Below are 9,320 nucleotides of genomic sequence, written 5' to 3' on the forward strand. Positions count from 1 at the left end.
CCTGGAGAAGGAAATGACAGTCCACTCCAGTATTCTTGCCTGGAGAATCCCATGGACTGAGGAGCCTGGTGGGCTGCAGTCCACGGGGTCACAAAGAGTCAGACACAATGTAAGACCAGAATCTATAAAACTCCTAGGTGAGAACATAGGCAAAATACTCTCTGGCATAAATCACAGCAGAATCTTCTATGATCCACCTCCCAGAATATTGGGAATAAAAGCAAAAATAAACAAATGGGACCTTGTTAAAAGCTTCTTCACAACAAAGGAAACTATAAACAAGATGAAAAGACAGCTTTCAGAATGGGGGAAAATAATAGCAAATGAAGAAACTGACAAAGAATTAATCTCAAAAATATACAAGCAACTCCTGCAGCTCAATTCCAGAAAAATAAATGACCAAATCAAAAAATGGGCCAAAGAACTAAATAGACATTTCTCCAAAGAAGACATATAGATGGCTAACACACACATGAAAAGATGTCCAACATCACTCATTATCAGAGAAATGCAAATCAAAATCACAATAAGGTACCATTTCACGCCAGTCAGAATGGCTGCTATCCAAAAATCTACAAGCAATAAATCCTGGAGAGGGTGTGGAGAAAAGGGAACCCTCTTACCCTGTTGGTGGGAATGCCAACTAGTACAGCCACTATGGAGAACAGTGTGGAGATTCCTTATGACCCAGAGAGATGTTATGGGGAGGGAGGTGGGAGGGGAGTTCATGTTTGGGAGCTCATGTACACCCGTGGTGGATTCATGTCAATGTATGGCAAAACCAATACAGTATTGTAAATTAAAATAAAGTAAAAATAATAATAAAAAAAACCTGGAAATAGAACTGCCTTATGACCCAGCAATCCTACTGCTGGGCATACACACCGAGGAAACCATAAGTGAAAGAGATATGTGTACCCCGATGTTCATCGCAGCACTGTTTATAATAGCCAGGACTTGGAAGCAACCTAGAGGTCCATCAGCAGACGAATGGATAAGAAAGCTGTGGTACATATACACAATGGAATATTATTCAGCCATTAAAAAGAATACATTTAAATCAGTTTAATAAGGTGGATGAAACTGGAGCTGATTATACAGCCAGTGAAGTAAGCCAGAAAGAAAAACACCAATACAGTATAATAATGCATATATATGGAATTTAGAAAGATGTTAATGATAACCCTGTATGTGAGACAGCAAAAGAGACACAGATGTATAGAACAGTCTTTTAGACTCTGTGGGAGAGGGCAAGGGTGGGATGATTGGGGGGAATGGCATTGAAACATGTATAATATATATGAAATGTATCGCCAGTCCAGGTTCGATGCATGATACAGGATGCTCGGTGCTGGTGCACTGGTATGACCCAGAGGGATGGGGGGGAGGCGGGAAGGGTGTTCAAGATGGGGAACACGTGTATACCCGTGGTGGATTCACGGTGATGTATGGCAAAACCAATACAATATTGTAAAGCAATTAGCCTCCATAAAAAATGAATTTACATTTAAACAAAGCCAAGGGCTACTAAAAACTATAAAGAAAGTTTATGAAAACCATGAAGAAAAAATAAGTGTATCTTTCATACTAGTTCAAAACAAACACTAATAAAAAATGAGCTTTAAAATCTAATAAAAAAACAATAGTTATGTGAAGTATAGAAAAAATTCCATATTCTTAAGAATCATATAATCTGCCTACTGAAATATGAAAGCTTCACACAAAGTAATTTCCTAAGAAAAGGAGCATAAATTTACACTGCATCCCTGAATAAACTATAAATCTAGTTAAAAGAATAAGCAGAAAAGTAATAATTTTAGGTCAAATAACTTTCTTGAAACACTGCAGATATTTGACAAAACTTGAAGACACGTATTTTGCATTTGTGATGATTAAAATATTAGAATATGTATGTTATATTTCTTTATATTGTATCATCTTAAAATAAATTTTAGGTAGTGGCCCTATGTCATTTTTAAGTAGAGTGTCTTTATGAATTCATTAAAAATGTTGCTTGAGGCTTCCCTGGTGCCTCAGTGGTAAAGACTCCACCTGCCAGTGCAGAAGATATGAGTTCCATCCCTCATCTGGAAGATTCCACATGCCGCGGAGCAACTAAGCTCGTGTGCCTCCACTATTGAGCCTGTGCTCTGGAGTCCGGGAGCCACAGCTTTTGAGTCCATTTGCTGAAATTACTGAATCCAAGCACCGAGAGCCTGTGCTCCACAACAAGAGAAGCCACGACAATGAGAAGCCTGAACACTGTAACTTGAGAGCAGCCTCCATACACCACAGCTAGAGAAAAGCCTGTGCAGCAACGAAGACCCAGCACAACCAAAAATAAATAAACTAGTCTTAAAAAAGATGACTGATGTGCTAACACTATTCTCAGCTTAGCATACAGATCAAAACTTGTAAACATCTTTGCTCTTTATATTCTAAGGAAACAAATAATCTAATAAAAAACAAATTAAGTAATATTTTAAAATACAATAAATACTGTAAAAATAAAGTCAAGGTAAGAGGAGTAATATGTCCATTAGGCTAATGGTAGGGAAGCAAGCTGCTATTTTTTAAAGTGACTTTATTGATACAAAATTTTTAATAAAATTCAATCTTTTTCAGGTGTGCAACTCAAAATATTTTAATAAATGTATAGTTTTGTGCAAACCACAAAAATAAAATTTTAGAACATATTTGTGACCTCAAAAAATAAAAGTTATGTTTACATGCAGCCATTCCATTTTCTCACCCCTGCCCAAGGCAAAAAAATAAAAGTTATGTTTACATGCAGCCATTCCATTTTCTCACCCCTGCCCAAGGCAAACATAATTACATGTTATGTCTAAAAGTTTTCTTTCTCTAGAAATTTTATATAAAGGAATTGTACAAAATACAGTTTTTGCTATCTGATTTCATTTCAGATGTTTTTAAGGGTTATCAATATTACACCATGCAGAACTATTCTTTTTTAATGCAGAAGAGTATACCATAGTGTGGATATATAAACAGTTCTTTGCAGAAACCCTTTTCTTGTCATTCCAGCAAAGCTATATTGCAACTGATTTCCAACTGAAGCACCCTAAAGCTCTATTCATTTCCAGTACAAGCACACTTTTTTAAAATTAATTTTTATTGGAGTATAGTTAATTTACAATATTGTGTTCCTTTCTGCTGAACAGCAAAGTGAATCAGTTATACATATACATACATCTTTTTTAGATTCTTTTCCCATATAAGTCCTTACAGAGTATTGAACAGAGTTCCCTGTGGTACAGTAGGTTTTTATTAGTTATTTATTTTATACATAGTAGTATGTATATGTCAATCTCAATCTTTCAATGTATTCCTCCTCCCTTGTCCCCTGGTAACTGTAAGTGTGTTTTCTATATCTGTGACTCAATTTCTGTTTTGTAACTAGGTGCATTTGTACCATTTTTTAAAGATTCTACATATAAACAATATCATATATTTGTCTTTCTCTGTCTGACTTACTTGGTCTCACAATCTCTAGGTCCACCCATGTCACTTCAAATGGCATTATTGTTCATTTATGGCTGAGTAATATTTCATTTTATATATGTATCACATCTTCTTTATTATTCCCTCCACTGATGGGCATTTAGGTTGCTTCCGTGTCCTGTTTGTCGTAGATAGTGCTGCAATGAACACCTGAATACATGCATCTTTTCGAATTATGATTTTCTCTGAATATGCTCAGGAGTGGGATTGCTGAATCATGTATGCATGTGTACTCAGTTGCTTCAGTCATGTGTGACTCTATGGGCTGTAAGCCTCCAGTCTCCTCTGTCCGTGAGATTCTCAAGGCAAGAATATTGGAGTGGGTTGCCATGCTCTCCTCCAGGGGAATTGTCCTGACCCAGGGACCAAACCCACATCACTTATGTCTCTTTCATTGGCAGATGGGTTCTTGACCATTTTTCAAATCTTTTAGTCAAACAATACCTTGCCTAACATATCAGGTCTTTCCATAGGTCAAAGAAGTAGAAATTAAGACTAAGTAATGAACAGATGACCAGATTTCTTCCCTAGCTTCCCCTTAAATCGTCTCCCAAACAAACTGTGTGAACCAGATAACACCTAGAGGAAGACTGGAAGAGGTCCCCCAGGCTGCACCAGTGAGGGAATGGCAAGGGCTCTGACCCCCAGCTCAGTAATTGACTGAGACTACTTCTTTTCCTTTAACAGTGCCTGTCCAAGCAGAATGTTGGTAGCAAAGGGAAGGTACCTTTAGTAAGAATGCCAGATTGCTGGTATTTTGATTAAAGGTACATTTCTTTGCTACCAACATTTGTGAGTATGTAATTGATTTTGTAAGTGGTGAGCAGCAGGACACCTATTTGATAATAGGTATACTACATTTTGTTTATCCATTCAATATCGATGAACAATTTCATTTTTTCCTTTTTTTTTAGCATTATGGGAATTTTGTTTGGAAATGAACTTTTGACTATTAATACAAATGCCAAGAGATACTACATGAAACATCCACGGGAATTTTTTCATCTTTTTTGAATTGTTCACAAACATTTCCTACACAGTCCAACATACAACAGAGAAATGGTACATTTTTTTTCTTTCAATTTGCATATAATGGAAAAGGAAGTATATATATATATATATATATAATAAAGCTAAATTAATAAATATACCAAGCTGACAGTAAGTCTATAGGTGAGAAATTATCTAATAAAAATAATCAGAATTTTTATTTAGAATCAGTGACTTCTATAACCAAGTATTATTCTGATTAATAAAACTTGCCATTAAGCTTCTGATATATGCTTATACTCCAACAACCCTTTGGAGCCCTCTGAGATATGCCCTTGACCTCTCTCCGAGAGACCCGTCCAGTAACCCTTGAATCACCACTTACAGACTTCCTGCCTTAATGAGAGTGGAGAAGGAAATGGTAACCCACTCCAGTATTCTTGCCTGGAGAATTCCATGGACAGAGGAGCCTAAGGTGCTACAGTCCACGGGGTCACAAAGAGTCAGATATGACTAAGTGACTAACGCTACCACTACTACTACTATAAGCTATTACTACTATATGCTTATACCACTAATCCACTGGTTGTGTTGCTCCCCACCTTGGTTCTTCACAATTGCAAACAGAAAATTGCTGCAAAGTAGAGTCAAGCATTTTTTTTTAAGAAAAATCCCCAGCTTATTATAAATATGAATTTGTGTGGGAATTTCCTCCCAAGCAATGGACTTTCAAATCATTAAGAATCACCAGAACTGAGTATGTTAAGATATTTTTCCTAACTCCAAGAAGAGATGCCATTTATCTATGTCTAACAGAGTACTGAAAATTAAACTTAGTGTTCCATTTGGGGGTAAGTTGGGGGGAATTCAGCCATTTGAAAAATGACCATCTTAAAAAAAAAGAAATAAAAATGACCATCTTATAAAAATGACCACCAAAAATAGGTTCACTAAATTTATTTTTAAAATCATAGAATGTATCTTACAAAAGAGCATTACATTCTGCACACTGGTCTGAATAAATGCCAGCATAGGGACTACTGTTACTTTTCCTTCCTGTCCCACCACCCACAAAGCAAAGTATTCACAATAATTACATGGGGGTACTTCTTGAAACCACCAACAATGAACAAAAATTAAAATTCACTCACTCTGCTGCTGTTTCAAAATTTCAGTGTTAGTTTTTGCACACCCTTCCCCACCCCCAACTTTGTTTGTAAGGAACTAAAGCATTACATCTGGTGCATAGCAAAGATTTCACTACACCTCAAATCCAGAACACCCATGAAGCAGAGGAATATTAACTTTTTAAACAGAAGGAGATTAAAAAAAAAAAAAAGAAAAGGCAGGACTCCTTCAGCTCTTTACTAGTCTTAGAAAACTTTCCAGAAGACTGCTTAACACTATAAAAAAGGAAAAAAAAAATCTTGCATTAGAATCCTCCACTATGTGCCTACTGCTTCACACTGACTGTTCTGCAGCAAATATTGTGCATTCTATATCTGGGCTTGTGTTCCTATAATGGTAATGTCTGATCTTCAGATCCTTCAAAAGGCTCATCAGTTTTGATCAAAGCTCCTGACTCACGACGGATTTGTTTAATTCACCTTTGCCAATAATAGATCCAGCCAAATATTTGGGAATAGTTACTTGTGTAGTAATAATAAGTCCACAAAGATCATGATATGAGCCACAACCCCTTGCATAGGAATAATCATATCCAGAACCACACTGTGGTTCATAAGCCATCTGATGGGCTCCATGTATCTATGTCAGGGTCCCAGGTTTCATCAGCACTGAAATCAACCATGCCATTGTATCGGTCTCCTGGCCTCTTCTTCTGTCACAAGCCATCAGATCTCCTCCTCTAGGTGGTGGTGGTGGTGGAAGAGGAAGCTCTACTACCACCTCTGCCTCCTCATCTGGGGGGTGGTGTAGGAGGTCCTCAATGAGGGCTCATATCATCATAATCTCTTCTGGAGGGAGGCGCTGGGCACCCACCTCAACCAGGTGGTATTCTTCCAAAATCACCTCTTCCCCGCATAGGAAAGCCCACAGGACATCCACAGCTGTCGTCATACATCATTGTAAAGCCACCATAATCATAGGTTTCATCATAAAAATTGGGATCATAAGGCTGAGCCTGTCCTTTGATTGGAAACTCTGATATAATATCAAGGATGATTTTTATGCACTCTACAACCCTATCAGGTTTTCCTCCGATAAGAACAACTCTGTCAATAAATCTATATTCCTGGAAATCTAGATTCCTGGAAAAGCTTGATTGTTCTTTGAGTGTTCTCTCCAAGTTCTTTTTTTTTTTTTTTCTTTTTTTTTAAATTTTTTATTTTTTTTAAATTTTAAAATCTTTAATTCTTACATGCGTTCCCAAACATGAACTCCCCCTCCCACCTCCCTCCCCACAACATCTCTCTGGGTCATCCCCATGCACCAGCCCCAAGCAAGCTGCACCCTACGTCAGACATGGACTGGCGATTCAATTCTTACATGACAGTATACATGTTAGAATTCCCATTCTCCCAAATCATCCCACCCTCTCCCTCTCCCTCTGAGTCCAAAAGTCCGCTCTACACATCTGTGTCTTTTTTCCTGTCTTGCATACAGGGTCGTCATTGCCATCTTCCTAAATTCCATATATATGTGTTAGTATACTGTATTGGTGTTTTTCTTTCTGGCTTACTTCACTCTGTATAATTGGCTCCAGTTTCATCCATCTCATCAGAACTGATTCAAATGAATTCTTTTTAATGGCTGAGTAATACTCCATTGTGTATATGTACCACAGCTTTCTTATCCATTCATCTGCTGATGGACATCTAGGTTGTTTCCATGTCCTGGCTATTATAAACAGTGCTGCGACGAACATTGGGGTACATGTGTCTCTTTCAATTCTGGTTTCCTCGGTGTGTATGCCCAGCAGTGGGATTGCTGGGTCATAAGGTAGTTCTATTTGCAATTTTTTAAGGAATCTCCACACTGTTCTCCATAGTGGCTGTACTAGTTTGCATTCCCACCAACAGTGTAGGAGGGTTCCCTTTTCTCCACACCCTCTCCAGCATTTATTGCTTGTAGATTTTTGGATCGCAGCCATTCTGACTGGTGTGAAGTGGTACCTCATTGTGGTTTTGATTTGCATTTCTCTAATATTGAGTGATGTTGAGCATCTTTTCATGTGTTTGTTAGCCATGTCCGTATGTCTTCTTTGGAGAAATGTCTATTTAGTTCTTTGGCCCATTTTTTGATTGGGTCGTTTATTTTTCTGGAATTGAGCTGCATAAGTTGCTTGTATATTTTTGAGATTAGTTGTTTGTCAGTTGTTTCATTTGCTATTATTTTCTCCCATTCAGAAGGCTGTCTTTTCACCTGTATAAACTCGAACCCAAAACAATAAAGTAAATGGTAATTGGATCACACTTATCAATAATTACCTTAAACGTAAATGGGTTGAACGCCCCAACCAAAAGACAAAGACTGGCCGAATGGATACAAAAACAAGACCCCTCTATATGCTGCTTACAAGAGACCCACCTCAAAACAAGGGACACATACAGACTGAAAGTGAAGGGCTGGAAAAAGATATACCACGCAAATAGAGACCAAAAGAAAGCAGGAGTGGCAATACTCATATCCGATAAAATAGACTTTAAAACAAAGGCTGTGAAAAGAGACAAAGAAGGCCACTACATAATGATCAAAGGAACAATCCAAGAAGAAGATATAACAATTATAAATATATATGCCCCCAATATAGGAGCCCCACAATATGTAAGACAAATGCTAACAAGTATGAAAGGGGAAATCAACAATAACACAATAATAGTGGGAGACTTTAATACCCCACTCACACCTATGGACAGATCAACTAAACAGAAAATTAACAAAGAAACGCAAACTTTAAATGATACATTAGATCAGTTAGACCTAATTGATATCTATAGGACATTTCACCCCAAAACAATGAATTTCACTTTTTTTTCAAGTGCTCATGGAACCTTCTCCAGGATAGATCACATCCTGGGCCATAAATCTAAACTTGATAAATTCAAAAAAATCGAAATCATTCCAAGTTCTTTGATTTTAGCAGCTTTGACTCCAGTAATTTCTCGTGTCAGACTCTGATGAATCAGCAGTCTCAACTTGCAGTCAAAGTCGCTTCCTTTATAGTGTTGGTAATTTAAGCATTCAACAGCATCAGATTTGAGCGGGAGCTGGCTAGTTGCAGTGGGTGATGGCAACTGCAGGCCCTCTCCCAAGGTAGGGATGATTTTCTTCAGAATTTCTCCTATCTTTTCAGTATCAGCATTGATACTCAATATGCACTCTAGGCCACTGCTGTCTGCGACTGAAACACTGGCATTGTAGTCTGTATGGAGAGCCTTAATATTCTTGCCTGCTTTTCCAATCATTGCCCCAGCATTCTTGCTCTGAAGCAGAATGCATAATTCAACCATCTCATCAGTGTTTTTAGACCTTTTAGAAGCTTGTTCCTCTTTCATATCTTCAGCAGGGCGTTTACCAAATTTGCCATTGGTTTCGATGTTGGGAAAGGTTTCCTCTGGCTGTTCAATTTCCATTTTCTTGTATTCAAGGGACTCACCAATTTATAGGCCGCAAATAAGCAGGAAGTAGGCAAGATGTCGATGTCGGTCAGCAGAGAAACAAAGGATAATGGCATCTGCATTGCTATTGCTTGAAGCTCCCTCTTCTTTTCTCCTCCACTTTTTTATTATTATGAATAATGCTACTATAAGTATTCATTTATGCATCCTTGTGTGGACATATGCTTT

The 9,320-nt window shown here is 37.7% G+C and overlaps 1 pseudogene; it reads right to left on the bottom strand.

Annotated features, from left to right (window-relative positions):
• On the bottom strand, positions 5,958-9,116 carry LOC102174916 (annotated as a pseudogene).

The sequence above is a fragment of the Capra hircus genome, chromosome 6 (assembly GCF_001704415.2).
Source record: "Capra hircus breed San Clemente chromosome 6, ASM170441v1, whole genome shotgun sequence".
Lineage (NCBI taxonomy): Eukaryota > Metazoa > Chordata > Mammalia > Artiodactyla > Bovidae > Capra > Capra hircus.